Consider the following 26392-nt stretch of genomic DNA (forward strand, 5'->3'; position numbering starts at 1 on the left):
CCCGAATGCTCCGCACATACCAGGCCGCGTGCGGAGCAGCGGGGCCACCGAGGCAGAATGCAGCTGCCCTGGTTTTAGAAACCGCCGCCGGCCGCGGGGCTGGAACCCCGGGAGACCTCTGCCTCCCGCCTTGCCCAGCCAGATCTCTTGGAAGGAGGCATGCCGGGGAAGAAGAGGCTGGGGAGGGCAGGGGGCAGGGACAGGCTTCGCCCTAGAATTTGCCCTGAACAGGGTCTTCTAGAACCCAGGGAGGCTCCCTGTGTCCCTGCAACTCTGACTCGGGAGCACAGGGCCTGGAGCCAGACAAGCGTGGCCTTGAGTCCTGGCTCTGCCATGAAACGATATGGGGCCTTGATCTACAAACACATCTGTGTGTGCCTCAGTTTCTCCACCTTTATAAATGAGGCCAAGACTACACAGCTCAGGATTAAATACTTATAAGGCACTTATCTTAGTGTTTGACACATTATCTAATTTATTCTTCAACAACCCTGAGAGGTGGGTATTAATACTGTCAAAGTAAATGGGATTCAGAGGGGTGAGGTGACTTGGCAGAGGTCTTGACAGCTAAGAAGCTACTCCACTGGGGTGGGGGTGGGGGTGGAGGGGGGTGAGCCACCAATAGCAGCAGTATTAACCTCTAAGGTAGACTGAGGCCTGCACTTTGTATGTGACTACAGTTTTCTGGTTCTGGAAGGATCTCAGGGACAAACAGATTCAAAGGAAGAGGCTGCAGAAGAAGCCCTACCTGGGACACATTTTAAGAAGGAGCTAAGAACTGCTGAGGTTCAGGTGTACCTGTGCCTGCACTTGCTACCCCGGTGGTGCCAGTCAAAGGGAGTGGCTGCCTCTTTCCACCCCCACAAACTCCTCCACAAACCCTCACACCCAGTCATTGATGCCGGAATTATGTGCTAATCACCTGCGAAAACATACTACAAAGCTACAGTGATCGAGACAGTGAGGTACTGGCTAAGGGTAGACATATAGATAATTGGAATAGATTTGAGAGTCCAGAAATAAACTCCTGTATTTATGGTCAAATGGTTTTTGACAAAGGTGCCAAGATAATTCAAGAGGGGAAGACCGGTCTTTTTAACAAATGGTGCTGAGACAACTGGATGGCTACATCATCCTACATGAAAATTAACTCAAAAGGGATCATAGACCTAAATGTAAGTAAGAGCTAAAACTATAGAACTCTTAGAAGAAAACACAGGAATAAATCTTTGTGAACTTTGGTTAGGCAATAGTTTCTTATATATGACACCAAAAAAAGAAAAGAAAGAAAGAAAAGAAAGAAAGCAAGCTACATCAAAATTAAAAACTTCTGTGCTGCAAAAAAAAAAAAAGTGAAAAGAAAGCCCCCAAAATGGTTTTTAAAAAAATTGCAAATTATGTATCCAATAAGGCACTTACATCCAGAATATAAAAAGAACACTTACAACTCAATAACAAAAAGAGAAATAACTGAGTTTTTAAATGGGGAAAAAATTGAATGAAATGGGGAAAAAAACATATGAATGGCCAATAAACACATGAAAAGATGTTCAACATCATTTATCATTAGGGAAATGTAAACCCTACCCACTAGAATGGATATAAACTGAGAGACAGTATGTGGAGAAATTGGAGGTCTCGCACACTGCTGGTGGGAATGCAAAATGGAGCAGCCATTGGAAAACAGTTTGGCATTTCTTCAAAAAGTGAAATATAGTGTTATCATATGACCCAGCAATTCTACTCCTAGGTATATGTCCAAGAGAACTGAAAATATCCACACAAAAACTTGTACATGAATTTCATAGCAGCATTACTCGTAACAGTCAAAATGTAGAAACCCAAATGTCCAACAGTGATGAATGGGTAAGTAAAATACGGGTTATCCACAGAATGGAATATTATTCAGCCCTGAAAATGGATGAAATACTGATCTGCGCTACGTGATGAACCTTGAAAACATTATGCTAAGTGAAAGAAGCCAGACACAAAGGCCACACATTGTGCGATTCTATTTACACAAAATGTCCAGAATAGGCGAGTCCGTAGAGACAGAAAGTAGATTTATGGTTGTCAGGAGCAGAGGGGCAAGGGGAATACGGAGTGACTGCTAACAGGTACACAGCTTCTTTGAGGGAATGATGAAAATGATAGTTGTACAACTCTGTGAACATACTAAAAACCATTAAATTGTACACTTTTCAACAGGTGAAGTTTATGATATGTAAATTATACATAAATAAAACTGTTTCTTCAAAAGAGAAAGATGCCTCTGTAAAGACCCTATCACAAAAATAAAAATAAAAAATAAAGAGAAAGTGTTCATGCATTACTTGTGCAAGTAAAAATCATTTAGAAGTTAGGCAGGTCGGGGGCAAGGAGGAATTGAGTTCCAGGCAGAGGGAACAGCATGTGTGAATCAAAGATCTGACAAGAGCAGAGGCGGGATGGGGACACTGAAGGAGGCGGAAGGGCTTGAGAATAGAGCGTGAGGGGACAGCGGCGTGTGATGGGGCCAGAGGGCAGATCACAGGGCCAGATCAGAAAGGGTCTTGTGGGCCACGGTAATGAGTTGGGGCTTCCTCCCAAGGACAACAGGCAACCATATTGTCCCTCTCACTGACACACACACCTACACAGATCCAGACTCACACCGTGCCACACCTTGTCCCATCCCAGCTGTCCTACACGTACAAGGCTGCGCTTAACCTGGTCTCCTGGGATCCCTCAACACACCACTCTCTCTTACCTCTGCTCGTGCTTTTCCCACTCCCTGGCACTCCCATCACGCCTTCATCCACCAGGCTAATACTTACTTGTCCTCCACATTGCAGCCTGGATGTCACAGCCTTTTGAAACCATCCTCCAGTCTCCCACCTCCAGCCTAGGACAGTTCCACCCCCACCCCTCCACTGGGCTCCCAGAGCCCCTGGAGCACCCACCCTCCGTTCATGAGTTTCTTACTCTGGATTGTGAACTGTGAGCTTCATGGGGGCAGAGGAGGGTCATTGGGATCAGTGGTGAGGACCCAGCACTGTCCCTGTGTATCATAAATGCTCTGTATCTATGTTAAATGAGTGGCTGGATGGAAAGATAAAAGAATAAAGAATAATTGGCTCCTCATGGGTGTTTCAGCAATAGCTCTGGCCTGTGCCCTTCCCAGCAATGTCACCCACGTTCCCCTGGGTCACTGGCACACATCTCTGGACGTGCTCTTCTCGTCCTAGCATACTTACTCACCTGTCAAGTGGTTATCAGTGCCTGCCCGACTTCCCTCCCAGGATCGTGTGGCTAAAACGGAGAGAGAGTATAGTGGGTATTAAGTTGCAATCTTCAGACTCAAGTGTCCAATGTATACTTTTCTGTTTTTTAAGCTGAAGTCCAGCTCTGAGGGCCCAGCCCTCCAAACCATGGGAAATTTCATCAGTCATTTTTAGGGTTTTTCTCTGCCCCAGGGTTGCTCTAGGATCCTGAAGTCTTGTGCAGCACCAAGCCTCAGAGAGGGCTTCTGGTCACCCATCAGTCATCTTCCTTACTTGTTCTCAAGATGCCTGGGGATCCCAGCCTCACAGCCTCTCCAGCCAGAAAAAGAGCTCTGCTACCTCCATGAAACTCAGCCAGCCCTCTGAGGTCATGTTAGCTCTCCTGGGTGTGGGTCCCTGGGACTCCCTTGGAGGAACCCAGCACCCTCTTCCATTCCAGGTTTGTGAAAGCTCCGTCTTCTCTCTTTCATTGTTTTCCAAGGCACTTCCCACTCTCTAAGACACCCAGCATCATTTGCACAAGCAGTTTGGCTTTTACAGAAGAGAACCTCTCTTCAATCAACACCTGCTTTGCCCCATGTAGGAATCCCTGAGGCAGAGGAATATGAAGGGCTAGGCTACTGGCTTGGCACACAGGAATTACAGAACAGATAAAAAGCAAAATGCATTCTTGCATCAAAAATAGACCCTGCCACAAGAATGCACCAAAAACCTTCAATAGATTGTGAAGGGCCATGTCTTGGGTAGGAGTTACACAAACCCAGTCTGTGCAGTGGTTTAGTTACTGCCACATACAGACAGCATCATCCAGGAAATGCCTGGCCATAGTAGGCCATTAATAAAAATTTATGGGATGGATGAAAGAACAGAAAGGACATCAAAGCTTGATACCTGACATCAGCCTTTGGGCCCTCTTTGGTTTCTCTCTCTCTTTTTTTTTTTTTTTTTTTTTTGAGGCAGGGTTTCACTGTGTTGCCTAGACTAGAGTGCAGTGATGTCATCATAGCTCCCTGCAACCTCAAACTCCTGGGCTCAAGCAATCCTCCTGCCCCAGCCTCCTGAGTAGCTGAGACTACAGGTGCATTCCATCATGTCTGGCTAATTTTTTTTTTTATATTTTGTAAAGATGGGGTCTTGCTATGTTGCTCAGGCTGGTCTTGAACTTCTGGCCTCAAGCGATCCTCCCACCGTGGCCTCCCAAAGTACTAGGATTATAGGTGTGAGCCACTGCACCAGCCTCCTCTTTGGTTTCTCTGTTATTCTAGACCCAGGGTAGCATCTTTGGTCTGAGAGCCAATGCCATGTGACAAAATATCCTCCCGAGCCATCTTGGGAATAACCGCACGGCACTAACATTGAATTAGTGCTTTCGAATGCCAGACCCCTCTTGTCTTCAATGCAGTATTTCATTTAATCTGCACAAGAGCCCTATCGCATTCCTCTTTTTACACTGAGAAAACTATAGCACAGAGATGGGTTTCAGCCTACCTCTGTCTGACTCCAGAGCGTGTGTTCCTAAACGCCCTGACACATACTGTCTCCAACATGCCCACCCATATATACATACTCTCAAAACTTGGTTATTATTAAAAAAAAAAAAGTCTAGAAATTTACCCATTATGGAAGAAGCAAACTCAGTGGCTTTATAGGGACACAATTACCGGCTTCTAGCAGGAGTTGCGGGGAAGGGCTGCCCTGTCTACTCAGCACAGGCCCACAGCCAGACCCAGTAGGGCTCCTGACAGCCCTTGTTTGTGTGTGACAGTGCCCTGCCACCACCACCTTCACTTCAGGGCAGCCCTGTGGGTCTGCCGCTCAGAACGCAAGGTCAAAATGGCCCGGTAGTCCAAACTGTGCACCTCCCTGTTCAGTCATCTTCAGGGCTCAACCATCACCCATACAACCAGATCCTCAGCTTTTCCTGACCTGTTGTGGAGAAAGCACTGGACTGTAGTCCGGAGAGCTGAGTTTTGTTTCCCTGTGACCTTGGCTTGTTGCTCGGCCTCCCTGATGCTTGGCTTCCTCTTCTGTAAAATGAGTTTGTATCTCCCATCCCCTCCAGCTCAGGTGACTTGACTTCATGGATATCCCTGCAGCCTTATCCCTCAGTGCGTCCCTTCATACTCCACCCAAACTGCGTGCCTTGCCCAGGACTCCTTCCAGACCTTTCCTCCCCTGGGCCTTTGCTCATGACACCCCTTCCTGTAAAATTTTCTTCCTCACCTCCACCTCTACCCACCCAAATCCTACTTATTCTCCCAGCTCCAGCCAAAACATCACTTCCTCCAAGAAGCTGTCTCTGATCCCAAGAAGAAAGCCATCTCTTCCTCTTTTGAACTCTTCCAGCACAACACCTGTGGTTTTCCCAAGGAAAACAGCTCCCTTACCTCGTTTTTATGGGGTTTTGTGTCCTCGCAAGAAGAACTGTATTGATTGGGTTAAGGGCACAGGTTTTGAGTCAAATAGAACTAGGTTCAAATCCCAGTTCCCCTGACTGTGATGATCTTGAGCAAGTGACTTAAGTTTCTGAACTTTACTCTACTTGTGTGTAAACAGGAATAACACAGCATCTCTCTTAGAGGTCTTAGTGAAGATTTAATAAAATGATGCATGCATGAGCTCAATAAATATTGGGTATCACTATTGTCTTTCTTTTTTGCAAGCTCCTTGAGAGCAGACAAAGCTGCTTTCTCATCGCCTTACGGAAGCTCAGCGCAGGATCCATCCTGAACATGGCTAAACATTTTTCAAATAAATAATCAAAAGTAGTTTCAGGGTGTACACCTGTGTCCATAGCAGCATTATTCACAATAGCCAAAAGGTGGAAGCAACCCAAGTGTCCATCCACAGATGAATGGATAAACAAAATGTAGTATAAACATGCAATGAAATAATATTCAGCCTTAAAAAGGAAGGAAATTCTGACACATGCTACAACCTGGATGAAACTTGAGGACATTACACTAAGTGAAATAAGTCAGTCACGAAAAGACAAATACTGCATGACTCCACTCATGGGAGGTACTTGGAATAGTCAAATTCATAAAGACAGAAGGTAGAATGGTGGTTGTCAGGGGCTGAGGGGAGGGGGACATGGTGAGTAGCGGTTTAACAGGAGTTTCAGTTTTGCAAGGTGAACAGAGTTCTGGCAGTGGGTGGAGGCAATGGTTGCACAACAATGTGAATATGCTTAATACTATCGAACCTAAAAAAAAAAAAGAGTAGTTTCAGGATGAACCCCTCAAGGGTCTTGATAGGAACAGAAGCAGCTGAAAAAATGTGCTTAAAGTTTAAAATGTTTGGATATAAATATTTTTCTAATGTCTGTGAGCTTAGCCATATATATATAAACACGCAAAACGAGCTCATTTTTCTTCTCCTTACTGCTCTGAAGGGTGAATAGAGATCATCTTCACCGGAAGGATCTGAACGACCTGCTGATTACAGGATAATATTCATACAATGAGGTTAAAAGCACTGGCTGAAAAGTTCTTTCATAAAACCTGCTACATAAGAAGAGAAAATAATTTATGAGAACATGAACAATTAGCACTTTGTAAAAAAGAAATAATGCACTTAACTTGATCCCTATATTTAACATCAATTAAAGATTATCCTCATGAATGAAACTCGACCTGGAAATTAACAGGGGATTTAAATTGCATTATGCAAGCAAGAGAGAGAAGCCGGTGCACTGGTTTAGGGCTTCCATTATTGGGCTAGGATGGCATCTATACAACAAGTCCTGGCCATTTCTGCACATTTCTCTGAGCTGCAGGATGTTGCTGCAACATATAGGAGCATTTGTTTCAGCACAAAAATTCCGTGAAAAATGTCCCTAGGTAGCTGCAAACATAAGGTTGGCACCTTTCATTTTCATTTTTAAAAATAACTTCTAGGTCATTTTTTTTTTTTTTTACCATAAAACTAACCAAGAGGTTCCCTTAAAAAGGACATCTTCACTGCTCTGAGATTTGAATCTGGATTGTTTCCGTGGGGCTATTCAAGTGAATCTACAGGTCTGGGCTAGGTCAGAAATTATATTCTGGGTCACTTGGTTCCAAGTCAAAGAACATTTTACTCCCTAAAATGAGCAGCTTGAAAGGGTGTAAAATGGGTCTTAGAAAGCAAGTGTGGACCATAGTTACTGGTGTGTGGTCTTCTGAAAGTGTCACCATGCACAGCCAGACTGTGTACTCAACAAACCACAACCCACAAGGGGGGTATTATTGTCTCCATTTTCCAAATGAGAAGACTGAGGCTGAGAGAGGTCATTTACCCAGGTTCACACAGGCAGATTGGGGACTGGGAATTTTTTCTTTTCTTTTTTTTTTTTTTGAGACAGAGTCTCGCCCAGGCTAGACTACTGTGGCATCAGCCTAGCTCACAGCAACCTCAAACTCCTGGGCCCAAGCGATCTTCCTGCCTCAGTCTCCCGAGTAGCTGGGACTACAGGCCCACACCACCACGCCCAGCTAATTTTTCTATTTTTAGTAGAGACAGGGTCTCGCTCTTGCTCAGGCTGGTCTCAAACTCCTGACTTCAAGCCATCCTCCCGCCTCGGCCTCCCAGAGTGCTAGGATTACAAGCCTGAGCCACCACGCCCAGCCTGGGACTGGGAAATAGGTTCCTCTGTTTCCAGAGTTCACTGGTAGCCACTACTCTTTACCATGGAGGGCAGGTACAAGGGCGGAAGCCCAGAAACCCTCAAAAAGCACAAGCACAAGACTCCCCTGGGCACTCCAGAGCCTGCGTCTAGAACCAGAGACTGAGTTCTCTCAGTTTGTCTCCTCTGATACAAAGCAACCTGCCGCTTGCCAGGGGACATGTCAGGACCACAGCTCTGATGCTGATTGCTAAGAATTGCCCCACTGGGAGGAAGCAGAGCACTTCTTGCTGTCTTTCAGACCCCCTGGAAGAAAGGGTCTTGTTCACAGCCTAGAAAGTGCCCCCTGAGAGATGAGGTTTGGGTGGTTTTTTTTGTTTTGTTTTGTTTTTTTTCTATCACTGTCACTGCTGCTACATCCAAGTTTTCTAGTTATTGTGCCTCGTGATGGATCTGGGGACAATTTACCTCTTTGCTGAGAGAGTGAGAGAGAAAGACAGAGAGACTAGGCTCTCACAATCCTGGCTTGGCGTGTGTATGTGCAGAGCACAGGTTTCCCCATTGTTATCTTGGGAAAAGAGAAAGCAGATGTTAACCGTTACCCCCTGAGAATTCACCTTGCTATGCTGTAAAATTCTGCATTATTAACATTCCAAAATCCTTCCACTCTTGTATGCGTCTTAGATGGGAGTGAATATTTGAGAATTCAAAAATGTGGAGAGGATGGAGGTGGCAGAAGTTTATTAAATTGGCCCAGGGCAGTTTTGAAATTTGAAAGTTTCTTACACTCCATGGCTCTGGGCCGACTCCCAGCCAACTCGGCTGAGCAGCCTGTGCAGGGGCTTCTCAGCCGGTCTCTTCTTCCCATCCTCACGGAGGCTGACATGCAAGCGCGGTGCGTCACCAAGGGAGGACCCCAGGTTTATCCAGCCCCAGCTGGACTCGAGGGCACACCAGGAGCAGGGGACAGTGGCACAAAGGAGACATTCAGGATGACTTCACAGTTAGTGCATCAAATATTAGTGAAATCATTTTTTAAAGACCGATAATTCTAAGACATCTTCTCTTTTTGCATAAGCCAGCAATGAAACTCAGCAGCTACTTCTTCCTCTGATCTGGCTGACCCATTGGAAAGTGAGAGATTTGGGGGTTGTGTTTCTGTTTTTCTGTTTTGGAAAAAAGAAAAAAAAAAAGCAGCAAACCCAAACATTCACTCATTGCAAAACTGTAACCTAATTTTAAAGGGTGTTTTCCCAACGTACAAATGTGCTTTGAAACAATGTAACTGCAGGTTTCTGTAGCAATAGAGCAGAGTGATTAAGTGCAGGGCTTTGCAATGAAAAAGACTTAGGCTGAGTTCTGCCTCCGTCCCTTTCCAGCTGTGTTACCTTAAGCAAGTTGATTAACCTCTCTGACCCTCAGTTTCCACCCTCCTGACCCCCACCCATAAAATGGGAATAACAATAGCATCGATTTTGTAAGACTACTCTGAAGATTAAATGAGATAGTGGAGATAAAGTGTATTGTATCTGGGACATACTAGGTGCCCCCAAAATGTAAACTGCTGTACATCATTATTCTTTTCATCATCATCATTATTGGGGAGGTGATTTTTAAGCACCTTGGCCCCCAGAAGCAGCAGCGTCCACAAGTCCTGCCCTGAAACCACAGCTGGGACTTGGTTTTCACCATGAACTAGACCCCAGGATGCCCTGACGTGAGGCCATCTGCAGAATAAAGGCTTCTTCTAACAGGAGGGACTCTTCCTCCCCAAGTGCCCCCACCCCTCCCTCCTCACCTTCAGGTTTGATTTCAGAATTCCCAGCTGCGGAAGGCTTACTAATAACGTTTTGGAGCAGAGAGAGAAAAAAAGACAAAATAGAGTCTTATTCCTGTACTTAACTAACTAGAGCCCTCAGTTAATGGAATTCTAAAATGTACTGTCTTTTAAAGAAGAAATGACCCAACACCCACTCTCTGATTCCTGTCTCTTCCCATGGGTAAATCGTTCCCTAACCCAAGTGCCACCCTGAGAAAACCCAGGTGAGTCTTGGTACCTCCTGAGCCCCTGGCAACCAAGATAGGAAGACACACTTGGGTTTGTTGTAAAACGGTGAAATGGAGCCCAGAGGCGGCGACGGACGTTTGTGCAAGATTGCCACAGAGCAGGATGAAACCGACAAGGGTGGTCTCATTAACCCAAAATAACCGGCCGCGTTAACTGACCCGGAGCCCACATTCCCCAGCATCTGGGCCCAGGGGAGCTCGCGGAAGCCTCCGCGCCGGTGTGGGAGGCTGAGCGCCGCTCCCTGCAGAGGGAGCTGTGCGGGCGCTCCCCCGCCTGAGCAGACAGCCATCCATCACTCCGGGAGAGGCAGCGGTGGGGACGTGAACTCGGTCACCTCCTCCCCCTCGCCCCACCCCAGCAGGCTCCGAGGAGCCGAGGCGGTAGTGGCAGCGCGAGGAACAGAACGCGCTGCAAACTGCTTGGCTACCCCTGTGCAAGGCTGACGCCGCCGACACAAGTTTTTCCATTTCCCCAAACAGCCTCTCCGGCTGCCAATAAAGACTGCTGCTCTAGGCCCTTGCACGCCGTCAAAGGGGTCCTTTTCCAGCGAGTTCGGAGGGCGCTGGGAGCCCTCAGTGTGTGTTGGCCGGCTCGCCGGAGACCCTGGCCCATTGCACGGCCGCGTGCAATAATTACCATGTAATTTGATGGCGGGCCTGACAGGCGCCGGTGCAAGTCCCCTTTCTGCCTCCCTGTGAGTGCTCAGCGCCAGTCAAGGTTAACGCCTAAGATCCCACAGTCCCGGGCTCTCGGTTGGGTGTGCTCTGAGCCATCCAAGCCTAAGCCGGGTTGACAGGCTCCATTAGAAGAGCGGCTCTGTCATGGAAATCGTGATCTTAACAGAGGGGCATGTGGTGGATACCAATTCCGCTCACCTCCTCGTGCCGCGTGGCAGGCTGCTTTTCCAGGGGGTGACTGATGGACCAGGGATGTTTACATCACCGTTCCCCAACTGCCCTCACCTGGCCCGATCTGTAGGGCCTGCACTGGGGAGGGCATGGCCTGGAGAGCCACGCTGAGGGGGAACAACATCCCTTTGATGCCTGACCCTACTCCTAGGACCCAATGGTCCCTGCACTCTGGGACTTCTCCAAATCATCACAAAGTGTGGAACTTTGCAGGGACGTAAGGATGTAAAGGAGAAAAGTCTTTGGAACAGGCCTGGCAGCAGCAAAAGTCCTGAAGTGGGAGACCTGGATGCCCCAAGTGACCTTTGCAAAGGCCTTCGCCCTCTGGGCCTCAGCGTCCCCACCTCCATGGGCGGAGACAAGGCCCAGTGTTCAGGTCTGTCGCTGCCCAACAGGCCAGGCCAATCAGGTTGAGCCCCCTTCCTCCTAGAAAGGAGAGAAGCCACTTCCTGAGAAGGAACGTGACTGGAGAAGGAAGGGGAGAGGGCCCTTTATAGACCGCACCTGCCCAGCAAGCCGATCCCAGCACTGTAATGTAAGATGTTTAAAGGCAGAGACCCTACGACTTTGAGCGTAAAGAAAGGGGCCAAAGGAATCCATAAATTCATGTCATGCACACACTCCAGAGACAAGAGGACTGAGCCCTGCCGCCCGAGTCCCATCTCCCCTCTGCTGTAGGAAAGGCAGGGTTCGCCCCACCGCCACCACCTCCTCTACACACAGACGCCTCTCTCTGGTGGCCGGCCTGGGTCCCGAGGTGTGACAGCCTCAGAGACGTGCCCATCGCTGCTCACCCAACGGTACCAACACGGAAATGGGCGGGGTGACCCCACCTGCCATTGTGGGTCCTGGGTGAGGGGAGCATCGCTGTGGCCGAGAGGCGGTCAGGGACTGGCCCGCGATCACCGGAGACACAGCTAGGGCGAGACTCCGACGCGCAAGTCTGAAAAGGGACCCGATCAGGTTACGGCCAGACGGCCTCCCGCCGCGGACTGCGTCCCAGGCGGCCTTGCCCCACGCCCCGCCCCCCACCCCGGGACCTACGCGCGCCCGGCACTGCCAGGCAGGGCTGCAGTCGCCCGCCGCCCCGCAGAGCTGCACCGCGCCAGGGCCGCCGCGCCCTCGGTCCCCGCGCCGGGGGAACCCGGGACAAACCCTGCTCCGTTCCAGGCAAGGGAGCCCGGGCTGCTTCCCTTCTTCTTCCTTTGGTCACTTGGACCCTGGAGGCCCGGGCTTGGGTGCCAGCGGCACCGCCTCCACCAAGCAGCCCGCGGGGCCCCCAGCCAGCCCCTCGGGAGGGCGGCCGGCGCGCCTGCCGTGCGCCGCGGAGACCAAGGCTGCCATCTAGCGGGCGCGCCGGGCGGGCGCCGTCGGGGAGCGCGGCTGGCGGGACGCGGAGGGCTCCCGGCGTCTGCGGCGGCTCGGCGGGGCTTGAAGGCCAAGGACTTGCGCAAACTTCAGCACGAGCTGTGTGACCTTGGGCAAGTCTCCAGCCCTCTCTGAATCAACCCTCCTTTCTCGTAAAACGAACAGGACACGATTTCTCTGCTCAGGGTCGTCGGGAAACGCGAGACCAAGGGGCGGCGCACCCCCTTCCCGAGACCACGCGCCGGTCCGCTCCACGTCCCGCTCTTATCCAAGGGAGTCGTGAGCTAACCCGGTCCTCCAAAGACGGGAGGTGGAAGGAGGAGGCGTGGGGCAAAGCTCGCAAAACAGGAATCCGCACTGAACAGCAGGATCCTTTTCTAGGAATTGTAAACCCAGAATTGTAAATAAAATGCTAATGATTTATGCGTGCTCAAACTCCGGGGGCTGCGTTGCAGCTTTTGAAGACAATTCCAAGCGTGGCTTTCCAGGAAGACAGGCCTCCCCGCGGTGCCTTCCAAGGCTCTCCAGGGGCTTCGCTCTCTTACTGCGGTCTGGGGTTGGGGACAGGCAGTGGTTCTCGGGGGAGAGCTCTCCACCGCCCTTCACTGACACCCAGGTGTCGTCGGAGGGTGGCTGGTCTTTTTCCTGAGTCAGACCCCTCAGCATTCAATCAACAATCAATTCAGCCCCAATCATCCATTCAACAAATACTTCCCCATCACCAACCAAGTACCTACTAAGGCCTTAGCTGAACACTGGTAGTCAAAAATGTCGTGAAGATTCACATCTGGTGGGAAAGCTGAACAAGCCCACAAATACATACACACTTAACAAATTACAGTGAGCGAGGGGTGGAGTAGTACACAGGTTTTTAACTTCCAGGATGGATTCCATGAAAGTTCTGGGAGCCTGCAGGGGCCCCAGGGAGGGGTGGTGGTGCTGGGATTGAATCTGACCTTCTCTCTAAGACTTGACTGCCCTACATACTTTAAGGCATTTCTTTAAAGGGTGAGCTTTAAAAAAATAACAACTTAAAAATAATTCAAGCAATATTCATTTGCATCTTCAGCTGCAAGGGTAGCTGCCTCACGCATGACCCGCTTGGGTAAGGTGAGGGTCGCTGAGCACAGGCAGGTGGAGGTGGAACACACAGAGGCTTTCCATTAGATTCTGTCCAGCCTGCCCTGCTGACCGCTGACCACAGGCACAAAGATGGCCTCACCTTCAGCTTTTGCTCCTGAGTCAGCAGCAGAGGCTCAAGAGACCCCAGCCCCTGGCTGGGAACCACCTGGAGAAGCGTCAGTGGCTGCAGGCTCTCCACCTCAGAGCCAGGAGACCTGGAGCAGCCCTGCCCAGCGATCCAGCAATTCCCTGCAAAAGCACATCGCAGGCTTTGTTTGTTTTCAATAGGAGATTGTCTTCCCCGTACTCCTATGTAATTTTCTAGAGAAATGGCGAGTCTCTGATTAATACTGACCTTTCTAAGCTCTTTTCGAATGTAAGACACAAATGTGCTAAGGATGATCAAGATTCCTGCCTCCACCAACAAGCCCATTTTTTGCATTTTGTGGGCCTCAGACCACCAAGGAAACAGTTTTTCAGTCACTGGTCACTGGAGATCGTACTGTTGAGGAAATTCAGGCATCCCACAGAGGCCTGTACTGAGTGACCTTTATATTTTTGTTCACTGGACAAATGTTTATCCATCTCCTTCTGTGGACTGACTCAATCCTGGGCCTTGGTGATAGAAAACAGATAAAACAACTCCTGCCCCTGGGGGCTCACAGTCTAGGTCAGGTGCCTCCGTGGCAAAGCAAGGCCTTCTAGCATTCCCTCCCTGTTCCCCACCTCTGCTGTGCACCATCCTGTGTCCCTTAAATTAGTGTATATTTAGAGGGAATTCATGAAACAATCAGATCCCTGAAGCTAAAAAAGGAAGATGGCATTTGGTCAGGGCAGCGAGGACCACAGTCCAAAAAACAACCTATTTGGGCTACCCTTGTACCCACACCCTAGGATGAGCTACGTCAAGAATCATCTCCCAGGGCAGGGTTCTAGCAGGTCTCTTAAAAATAATTCACAGTGTTAGAATCTGACAATGTTGGACCAAAGAAACAAGACACACAAGAGCACATACACACAGTGTGATTCCATTTATATAAAGTTTAAAGCAGGCAGCAATAAGCTATTTCGTTGTAAAATTATGAAGACAGGCAAGGAAATGGTCATCATGAAAGTCAAGTGGGGCTTACTTCCAGGGCAGAGAGGGCTGAGCTAAGGGAGCCCACTCACACGGTGGGCTCTTGTGCAGCTGGCAGTGCTCAATTTTTAACCTGGGTGGTGGTTACAAAGGTATTTGCTTATAAATTATTTGTCAAATTATATCTGTGTTTTATGTACTTTTCTATATATGTAATCGCTCACAGTAAAAAACATGTTAAAGAAAAAGGAAGAAAAGGAATATCCAGCCTATTTTTAAAATGTACTTTGAGTTTCTCAAACTGAACTGTTCAGTTTGGGTGTCTGTACCCTGCCTGAATTCTATGTAACTGTTTGTATCAACCCTTTGATGGTTGCAATAGGCTGTAATCCTTACTCAGCCTTATAGATACAAGGAAGGCAAAGACCTCAGCCTGGGAGACTTGAGTTCTAGTTCTGTGGCGTTACTAATTCAGTATTGACCTTGAGCAATGCCCTTCCCTCTCTGGGCCTCAGTTTCCTCTACTGCACAGCGAAAGAGGTTAGAGGAGAAAATTTTCCAGACTTGTAGTTATGTGAGAGGTGCCTTGTGTGTTGGGTAAGGTTTTCCATGTTCTAGAAACCCACCCCTGGAACCCAGCAAACCCTGCAGTGATATCACACTGCTGGAAAAAGTGAGCATCCCAGAAGCAAGGCCATCAAGCACCCAAGGTGGCCCTCTGAGATTGCCACAAAGACTGTTCGTGGAGGATGGGCGCCCTGCCTCTCAACACCTCCCAGAATCCACAGACAGAGAATCACTCCGTCAGTTCTCAGATTCCTCCTCTCCGCGGAGGCAAGAGCTGTCTTTGGGCCTGATGTCCCTTGGGGATGTGAACACCGCTAAAATCTCATTGATTAATCAGGTCCCACCCTTGGATCAATGGCTGGCATTAGACGAGCTTAGCGCAGTTTTATTAGTCTGGCTGCCCTCTTGCAGATGTTATAGATGAAGAAATAAAATGAAGAGGAGAGGGAAAAAGGACAAAATCATTAGTCTGAAAGGAGCAAAAGAGCATCTTCTCTGTTTTGTATTCAGATTTAGAGCTGCGCTGTCCAAGCCAGGAGCACACACAACAATCCATTTGTATGCTGTTTCCAGAAGTTCAGCTCAGCCTCCTGATTTCCCACTTTGCCTGATAGCTTAGATCCCAGGAGCATTTGGCCCACTGCAACTGCCAGCCTGACCCTTGAAGCCATCTTACAGGGCTCTGAAAACACCTGAGGTCCCATTCATTCGCTCACTCATTTCTCATAAGAGCAGAAGGCTTTTGCCTGACATAAGGAAACAGGCCTAACTATCTGCCAAATAATCCACCTTGAAAGCGTCATATTTGCTCTGAAGGGACCAGTCCTTGCACAGGCTTTGCAGAGAAGCCTGCTACACAGTCCTCACCTTACCAGCGCTTTGGTTCCAACAGAGAAAACCCCACAGTCTCTGCACGCCGAAGCTCTCCAGAGAGGCGCTTTGAATTAAGACCAGAAATGCTTTTAAAAGACTTTGGTCCTTGGTCTTCTAATGATGACCTCTTCCTTAATTTTGTGATGGCTTCATCTGCCTCTTTCGATCATCTAGGTAGCTATAAAAAGCTAAACACCTCCTACTAACCCCATTAGGATGAAAGCGGAGGATTTTATTATTCATTTTTAATAGGAAGGAGCTCAAACTCCCCCAGGAAGTGTAAAAGGTAGGTTTTGATGTATCTGGTTATGGAGAGGTTGCAACAAAGCAGACCCTCCAAGAATGGGAATGTCTTGTCGAAGGACAAGCGGGAGAGGTTGGGGTAACCGGTCTCTGCACGAAAGGAAAGGAAATAGCCGCAGGCAGCTCCCACCGACTCCTCCAAGGCGCCCCACCTCCATGGCATGGACTATTTCAGGACCTGCCTGGGAATCCAGGAATAACCCAAATCCCCTAGAACACTGTCTCCTGATAATTGTCTGTTAAACATTTGCAACACACACACACAAAGGTAACTAAACGGAATGGTTCCCTCCAGGACCATGCCGTTCATAACAGTAATAAAGCCCCTGCCACAGACAGTGTCATTATCCAAACGCCATTAACATCAATATTCGTATCAAATACCATCTGGCAAAGGAGCCTGCAAACCGAAACCCCTCCTACTCTGGGACTTCCCAGGCTGGTGGGGAGGGGGCGGCTGATGTTTAGGGTGTGAGGGGGCCAGGGCTGCCTGAGAACCCAGGGCTGGGCAGCAGGTGCACAAGGTGCACCGGGAGAAGAAGGACACAGAGGATGAAAAACATCTAAGTCTAATTTATTCACTGTCATTGACTTCTATTCAAGTCTTAATTATGAAGATGCAACCAACTGCTCCTTCACAATGTCATAATAGGAAACTGATTGTGTATTTATATAAACCTCGGAGGAATCATTGTTTCGAAGAGAAACAGAACTTAACCTCCTGCCAGTCCCCAGGGCTGCCTTGCAGACAGCGTCACATACAGAACCCTATACTTAAGTCGAAAGAGCTTTCTGTGGGGAGTAATTATGTGACCCCAGAACACGAGTTCTTCCTGGAGAGAGAGGCAGGGTGCTTGGGGCACAGCTCAGCTCCTCCTCTGGGTTAGATCCTGCCTCCTGGCCATTGCATCAGTGTCACACGTGTGGCCTCCTGAGAACCAGAGGTCACCCAGCCATGAGGCCAAGCATCCCTGAGCCTGGGCATGTGCAAGGAAGGAAAAAGGCAGAAACCTTGTGGGTCTGGAGCTTGGCAAAGTGGTGCTGGGCCGAGTCAGAAAGAAATAGAGGAGCAGGCTTCAGGGCGACCCTAACAAACCCTGTGGAGCCGCACCTTCCCCTTCTGTCAATTGCAGCTCTTATGATATAGATGCCTATGGCTGAGTAAGTGAACACCTGCCACATGGGGTGATGGTGAGATTTGAATGAATTCATAGTAATGGTAATAATGATAATAAAAATAATAAGAGCTACCATTCCACCACTTATTGATTTTAACATGTACCAGGTATGAGGCTGAGTGATTCACATTTTATCTCATTTAATCCTCACCATAACTATGTGAAGTTAAGAAGTATTTATCCCCATGGATAAACATGACAAGATGAAACAGGTTCAGAGAAGTTAGGTCATTGACTCAAGCTAAGGAACTCAGTAAGTGGGAGAGCTGGAGTTTGAGTCCATATCTACCTAAAACTAGTGCCCAAGCTCTTAAGCACTGTTCTGTTCCATTACCAGAAGCATTTGATAAGCTCTGATATACTGAACACAGGCTCATGAGTTCTGGCTCTATTGCTTCCTAGCTGTGTGACTTTCGGTTATTCACAGTGCCTCTCTGGATGTTCTGCCTGCCTGGTAGAGTCATGGTGATGCTCTTAGAGATGGGGGCTGAGACTGACTGCTCTTCCTAGCGCATAAATGAAACCGTACAAGTGAAAATAGCAACCACGGTGAGCTTCACTGTTAGGAACAGCATGGCACGTCAGTAAACATCTGGGAAGTTGCAGCAACAACTGCAAAGAGAAGTGGCTTTAGGGAAATGCTAGGAAAGGAGGGCCTGTTTGCGCCCAGGCTCTGGGGCAGCCACAGAGTGGAGCAGCCATTTCTGGCTACTATGGACTCTCTAGAGAGCAACCAAGGGCCCGAGAGATGCAGCTCGGGCTATGAGCTAAGAACAGGCCTTTGGTCCCACACAAGCCTGCTTGGGGACAACCACACTGCCAGAGCCTGGGGCCTGGACAGTGGTAACGGGATCATAATTACTCTTAGCAGCAGCTGCAGCATCTTCCATACTGAGACGTGGCTGGCCGATAACAGCACTTGGAACTGCTCTAACTCGCACTGTCTCGGTGCAAAGGAAGAAGATGTTACAAGGTGGAAAGCTCTTCTCAACCCCCTCTTTAATCCCTTCTAGAAAGACACAGGACTCAATAAATTCAAAATATAAAAAAAAAGAGAGCTTCCCAATATCGGGACTGTCCATGCACAGCCTGCAAGAATGTCCCGTGATAGAATTCCTAGAGTGACAAGCAGGTGTTCTTATCCTAGAACTTTTGGGTTCCGTAGCAGCCCTTTGTAACCATGCAGCACAAAGCCTTCTTACAGAAGACAGGGACAGGCTTGAAGAGGGGACAGAATCTAAGTCTTTGACTCCAGTACAGTACTGTTCACACTCTGTGTGTCTCCTGTGATAAAGTCTAACCATTCATCACCGCCTCTACCTCCCTGCATGCCTCTTGGGGCTGACATGGTAGGCACTTGCTGAGGGGCTAGAACCAGGCAGGTGTGGAAGCCAGGACAGGGCTGAGGTTCCCTCACCTGGGAAAGCAGAAGACATCACTGCCAGAGGAGAGCAAAGTCAGAGCACAGCTCAAAGAGTCCCAAGTAAGGAGACAAGGTCCAGCGAGGCAGGTCAGGATCTAATGGGAAGTCTGAGTAATTGCATCAAATGCCAGTCAGCATTTAGAGCTCACCTTTCCAGCCAGCGAGGACATGACTCACGGCTTCGTCAGCCCTTGTTCCAAAAAGCCCTGGGCATGGTGGGTTCTTGGAATGAAGAGGCGCAGCTCCTGCCACCAATACACAGATGCCGACACCCTGCTCTCCACCGCCCGCAGCGCCCTCTGAAAACCCCGGGCACTGTCTTCTCTGACTCCTACCTGCTACTATCGCAACCCCAGCAGAGGGAACTTTCTCCTTTTCTACTTTTCCCTGATGCATTCAGGCAGAAGAGTCATTAATACTTCACAAGGAATGAAAAATCAAAAGGGGAAGAAATTTTTTTACTGTATTTTTTAAACATTTGGGTAAGAAAAGTCAGATGTCAAAAAAAAATCTCCATTTACATCTTTTAAAATATGAGCAATTAATATTTTCCGTGGAGGTTCACGCTCCCTCTCTTCATTCTGTTTGCAGGGTATTGTTAAGCCACGCTTTGTAATTTGTTGCATGTTTAAATATTCAGTCTGTATTTCATTTGGGCTACACATTTAATTCAGCCAACATGTTCATTTTAAGATCAATACTGTCATAACTATGTTGAAAAATTAAATTATTGTAACTTTATTTACATTTCTTAAAAGTACTGTGAAAATTATTCTTAACCAGGACCTAATCAATGTTAGAGTCTAAAAATATGCCACTCTGCATGAAGCTATAAAAAGATTAATGTACATTTTTTTACAAGAAATTAGTAGCTTAATGAAGTGGATAAAAACGCTGTCACAATTTTTATTGGATCTAAATTGCATAGTAGTGGAGGTACAGTAAGTGCCTTCTACATAATGACATAATGAGTCATGACTGGTGCTGGAAGGCTAATTTGCCCTTAACTGACACAAAACCAGGGAATTAACATCCCAGTCGCTCTACGCCAATAGCAGATGCATTATTTCATTGCACAGCAGGGTTTTTAACTAAACTCTTAACTGTAGAAATATTGATCTATTCTTCTGTGAAATGATGAAATTGGAATTTTTTAAAAGGACGTCTTAAATTATGGCTGCGGCAGTGACATTTGCTTTCACAGAACCGTGCCTGCCTACAGAGCAGATGCAATGAGAGAAGTTTGGTGAGGCTCGTACCTGTGTTTTAGGGTCTTTAGAGCAGAAGGGAAACGGAAATTTTGTAGGAGAGCACATACTGGCATTAAACCACCGTGAGAAAATGACAGACCATCTACAGGTGCCCAAGTTCTGGAGTGACAGTCTTGAACAAGCACATAAATTGGTTTACTTTGAAGATTATTTAGTGCTTGCAAGTTGTTTGGGGTAAAGCATCACGAAAGCAGTGACATTCAACTTAAGTCCCATATAAAAATTCAGTGATGAAAGGTAGAACGGGAAGTAGTTGAAGGGGCTCGATACCACTGTAAGAGATAAGTATAAAGTTAGAGACACTCTACTGCCCTGGTTTCAATTTTGTCATTCATTCATTCTTTCATCCATCCTATATTTATGGGGTACCTACAGATTGTCAGGGACCAATAATTACTGAAACTGCCCCTATGGTGGCTAATTATTGCCTCTGTCAAACAGTGCAATGCAACATATTTCTTTGTTTAACCAAGTGACTCAAAATTCATCTTGCTTTGAAATTTTCACAATAAACCTTGTACCAACTGAAGATACTTTGAGCTGTCATGACCCAGGAATTTAGAAGAAAAAAAGAACAATATACTGACTAATAGATATACATCTGACACCTCTTGTGTGTTTCTGTTTGACACTTTGGGTTAGCACCAAAAAAAAAAAAAAAACAAAAAACAAAAAACAACAAAGACAACATCAGCAAAAACAGAATTCTTTGGGAGACCAAACCCATTTAACTCATATACTTTGGTATATGATGCCTATATATATATTTTTAATATAGGCAACCTTTATTATGTATAAACTCACATATGAAGTTAGAATGGTAATTTTACTTAAAATTAACTCATTAAAAAGTTTAAACATCACATTATAGATAAATATTAAAAATATGGGCCGGGGCCGGGCGCGGTGGCTCACGCCTGTAATCCTAGCACTCTGGGAGGCCGAGGTGGGCGGATCGTTTGAGCTCAGGAGTTCGAGACCAGCCTGAGCAAGAGCGAGACCCCACCTCTACCAAAAATAGAAAGAAATTATATGGACAGCTAAAAATATATATAGAAAAAATTAGCTGGGCATGGTGGCGCATGCCTGTAGTCCCAGCTACTCGGGAGGCTGAGACAGGAGGATCGCTTGAGCTCAGGAGTTTGAGGTTGCTGTGAGCTAGGCTGACGCCACGGCACTCACTCTAGCCTGGGCAACAGAGTGAGACTCTGTCTCAAAAAAAAAAAAAAAAAAAAAATATGGGCCGGGCACCGTGGCTCATGCCTGTAATCCTAGCACCCCGGGAGGCCAAAGCAGGAGGATCACTCAAGGTCAGGAGTTCAAGACCAGCCTGAGCAAGAGCGAGACCCCATCTCTACTAAAAATAGAAAGAAATTATATGGACAGCTAAAATTATATATATAGAAAAAAATTAGCCGGGCATGGTGGCGCATGGCTGTAGTCCCAGCTACTCGGGAGGCTGAGGCAGAAGGATTGTTTGAGCCCAGGAGTTTGAGGTTGCTGTGAGCTTGACACCATGGCACTCTAGCCCGGGCAATAGAGTGAGACTCTGTCTCAAAAAAAAAAAAAAAAAAAATATGGAATACTTCACAAATTTGTGTGTCATCCTTGTGCAGGGGCCACGCTAATCTTCTCTGTCTAGTTCCAATTTTAGTATATGTGCTGCCGAAGTGAGCACAACAAGCCTATATTATGGCACATGACCTAGGCCTAGGCACACAAAATAGCTAGAGGGAGTTTGATCCAACCCAGCGGCCAGCAGTTCTCAACATTAACTGACATTGAGTCACATGGGAACAGACTTATTTAATTACAGTCATTCACCCCATAACGACTATTCGGTCAACAATGACAGTGGTCACATATGATTATAACACCATATTTTTACTCTACCTTTTCTATGTTTAGATATGTTTAGATACAGAAGTACCTACTGGTGTGTTACAGTTGCCTACAGTATTCAGGACAGTACCTCCTGTACAGGTTTGTAGCCGAGGAGCAATAGGCTAGACCACACAGCCTAGGTGTGTAGTAGGCTAGACCATCCAGGTTTATGTACATACACTCTGTGATGCTCACACGGTGACAAAATCGCCTAACAATGTGTTTCTCAGAGCGCATCTCCGTCATTAAGCAACACGTGACTGTAGTTTGGGATAGGCCTGGTACCACTATTTTTAAAATCACCCCAAGTTAGTCTAGAGTGCAGCTAAGGCTGAGAACCACTGCCATAGACAGACAATAAAACAACAAGAGAAACTGCAGAGACCACACTCAGGGATGGGAGGACCTGATCAGGCCCGACCAGGAGCTGCAAGGAAGAGAGCTACAGACAGGCCAGGCGACGATGCACAGAAGAAGGGTTTGACACTCTGGAAACTGCAGACAATAAACTCGGCCCCCTGCTCTCAGTCTAGGACCATTTCCTACCATGTGTTAAAAACCAGTAAACATCTCCTCCTCATCTTCCCTTCAATTTTTATAGGATTTTTTTTAAATGCATACATGTGTATTGTTAATTATAAAATGGATACATATTCATTCACTGTAGAAAAATTGGAAAACACTGTTAATATGGTTTAAAAAAAGTAATGAGACTTTTCAAATCTATGTTATTTTAAAAAAGTACAAGAATTAATCTATTTAAAAACATCCTAAAATTGATGGCTAAAGCATGTATGAAAGATCCTGTTCTTGTATTCTCATCGACACTGACTATCCTTCGGAAAAAATGCCCGTTTGATAAAGAGCAAGGGAAGTGTATTACTTTCATGTGCATTTTCTCCTATTACTAGGGAGCTTTTATAATTTGTCATATTTTTGGCCTCTTCTACTTTGTGTGTGTCACACACTAATATCTTTTCCTCATTTTATTTTGGAATGCGTTTCTTACTGATTTGTAAAATTGCGTTAGAAATACTAACTTTGTCTATTACACATAACAAACATTTCCTAGTTTTTCTTGTTTTAATCTAATAGTATGTTTTGATATAAAGATGCTTTTCATTCTTATGTAAACACACACAAGAAACAGAATTTGTTGTTAAATTGCCTCCAATATCTCTCCTCCCTGCCCTCTTGGTGTGTCAACAAGCCCACGGGACTTGGAGTCAGAAAACCAACATTCCTTTACTCGCTGTGTCATTTAGGACAGGACACTTCCCTTTACTGAGCCTCTGTTTTCCGCATCTGCATCCTAACTTTTGTCAGGATGAAATTCTGTGGGCACTTTAATGACAAGGACTTTGCTATCTTGTTCACTGATACATGCCTAGAACCCAGAACAGAGCCTTGCACCTAGTAGGCACTCAATGAATTTTGTTGAATGAGGTTGAATAAGCATCTGGCTTGGACCCTAGCCCAGAGCAGGCAATCAGTAAATGCTGGCTGAACCTCGCTGACATTCACAGCAAGCCCAGAAATCACTGCTCCTAAGCAGTCTTTAGCGGGTCAGAGCTGCACCTCCCAGTCCTGCTGTGCGCGTGTTTCCAGTTACGTGCCAGCTCAGGGGAGCCTATACTGAGTGTATGTGCTGAGTATGAGGCCAGCCCTGTGCCCCTTCGTTCTAGCGATTGCCTGCTTTCTCAGAATTTCATTAAACATAGGGAACAACTGAAAAAGGAAGTGAGATGGACCAATATGTGGACCAGGAGTCTTACAAATGTTGGGGCTCAGAACATGATACCCCAAAGTATGATGCCTTGGCATCCTGAACACGTCGAACTGAAGGACAGGTGTTCAGAAGCAAGATCTTTCTGGCCTTCTCCTGCCCTGCTCTTTCTTGGTCCTCTTTCTCCCCCAAGGCAGACCATAAAGCCTAGAATTCCTCTCCCCCCAGGTGAGTTACAGAAACTAGAACCCCTCTCCCCCAAAACAAGCCATAAAACCAAGAAATATTACTCTAACCTTTCCCCACCTTTCTGTGTAAGAGCTGGCCATAAAGAAATTCTCTGACCTATCTTTCTTGTCTGATAGTAGGTCACAAGGCCCTCATTCCAGAAGGGGTCCTGCCCTATACCCTGGAGGAAGGAATGCTACACAGAGAGGCCAAGAATCCGAACAGACAGGCCTTGCTGAGTTCCCTCCCCCGACCCCCACCCTCAGTCTGTTACCATTAGATGATACACTTTTTGCCCAGTTACATTTCTACACAGCTGTCCATTCTTCATTGATTCTAAGCATAAAATTGGACAGTTTTCCCTGGGTCTTTGGTTCTTCATTTCTGAAGACTCCCTTGTTACGTAAAACTTTGATCAAATAAATCTGCAATGCTTTTCTCCTGTTAATCTGTCTTTGTCAGTTTTGTTTCAGATCTAGCCAGGAACTCTAGGAAGGTTGAGGAAACTTTTCCTCCCCTACAGGGAGAAGTAAGATTAAGAAGGGAAATGCATGGTCAAAGAAGGCTGGTTAGAGGGGGACCCCCCCAGGGGATCTGAAGCTCAGAGACACCTTAGACACACAGAGAAGAGGGATCTGGCGGGCCAGGAGGAGTAAACTAGTAGCTTATTCTTCTTCCTATGATTATTGGCTTAATGTTCTTCTTGACCACCAGACAATTATGTTTTCTATTCATGATTTCCCTCACCCAGACTATTTTACTTGCTCATTGACACTTACACCATATGCCAATGTATCAGTTTCAAGAAAAGAGCTCCTTTTATAGTTTTTACATATATAAGGGGCAGAATTGGAAACCCCAGAAAAAAACGTGAAATCCAGAACATGCAGCCAAGTCCAATTTTGCATTTTTGTTCTAAATAAGCCTCCTAAGTGGCTTATGCTCAGATTCGCTACTGGATCTTCACCTTTCTGGAGAAGGCAGTGAATGGCCAGATTCCCTCTGTCCAGTTGGCATATACAGGTTTGCACACTGATTCAGGGACTCTTAGAACCCCTGAAGCCCCTCCATTGACTCCTAGGATCATTCAGTGAACTCCTTGCATTAGAGATTTGCCCTGAAACATATCCAACAAATCCCAGAATTTAAATTCTGTAATCATAATAATCTCCTTGGCCTGAGAAACACTTTTTTTTTTTTTGAGACAGAGTCTCACTCTGTTGCCTGGGCTAGAGTGCTGTGGCGTCAGCTTAGCTAACAGCAACCTCAACCTCCTAGGCTTAAGCAATCCTCCTGCCTCAGCCTCCCTGGTAGCTGGGACTATAGGCATGCACCACCATGCCCGGCTAATTTTTTCTATATATATATATATATATTTTTTTTTTTAGATGTCCATATAATTTCTTTCTATATTTAGTAGAGATGGAGTCTCACTCTTGCTCAGGCTGGTCTCAAACTCCTGAGCTCAAATGATCCACCCACCTTGGCCTCCCAGAGTGCTAGGATTACAGGCGTGAGCCACTGCGCCTGGCCAGAAACATTTTTTTCCTTCCCTTTTTTTTTTTTTTTTTTTTTGCATTTTGCAACTGATCACAAAAAGTGGATCTTTCTGGTTCATTTCTCTGCAAAGAGTATTTCCTTTCTCACTCACTACCTGCCTGAGCTCCTAGCCAAGAATCATGGCTCACATAGCATGTAAGTGTATAAGTTAGGATAACACTAGCTGCTATAACAAATAAAACCCATAGTCTCAAAGGCTTAACAACTAGAGATGTCTATATACTGCTTATCAGTCCAGTGCAAGTGTTTCTGGTCAGCAGATGAACCTCCCACTGTGGAATCCAGGAATCTAGGTTCCTTCCATGCCAAGCCTCTGCATTTTCAACAATGTTGCTGTGCTCATCTTCAGTGATCTGGTGGAAGGGGAAAGAACATGGAGGATCATGTATGAGAGAATTTTATGGGCCAGGCCTAGAAGTGGAATACGTCACTTCCACTTGCATATTCCATTGATAGAACCCATGTGGCCATCCCTAATGGCAAGGGAGGCTGCAAACGTTATCCCTGTGCCCAAGAAGAGGAGAAAGCTTATTTGGTAAACAGGTATCCTGCCTCTGCCACAATGGGTGTTCATAGCTACTGTCAAAAAGCTCTGGAACAAGCTGTTCAGAGTCCCTATGTAGCCATTTTCCCTCCTTCCTTCCTTTTATAGACTCCCCCTCTAAGGAGCTCTGCTACTACCAAGAAGGCACACCTTTGCTCTGGCATCAGACAGATGGGACTTCAAGTCCAAGTTCTGCCAATAAAACTAGCAATATACTCTTGCAAGTTCCATAGTGTCTCTATGCCTCAGTTTTCTCATCTGTAAAATGGACCACAACAATGGCTCCAATCTCATGACATTGGATGGATTAAATGAGTAAAGCTCTTACCACAATAGCTGGCAAGTTGCAAGCACTCAAATATTATGATACTAATGCTACTGCTAATATTATTTTTAATAAAAATAGTACTATTGTTAGTATA

General features: G+C 46.7%; 1 non-coding gene across 1 annotated transcript; it reads right to left on the reverse strand.

The window, feature by feature from the left end:
• Positions 1-21599: 21599 nt before the first annotated feature.
• On the reverse strand, positions 21600-21706 carry LOC138391012 (U6 spliceosomal RNA). Its single transcript, XR_011234656.1, has one exon. It is a non-coding gene; the product is annotated as a U6 spliceosomal RNA (small nuclear RNA).
• Between the last annotated feature and the right edge of the window lie 4686 nt (positions 21707-26392).

The sequence above is a fragment of the Eulemur rufifrons genome, chromosome 8 (assembly GCF_041146395.1).
Source record: "Eulemur rufifrons isolate Redbay chromosome 8, OSU_ERuf_1, whole genome shotgun sequence".
Lineage (NCBI taxonomy): Eukaryota > Metazoa > Chordata > Mammalia > Primates > Lemuridae > Eulemur > Eulemur rufifrons.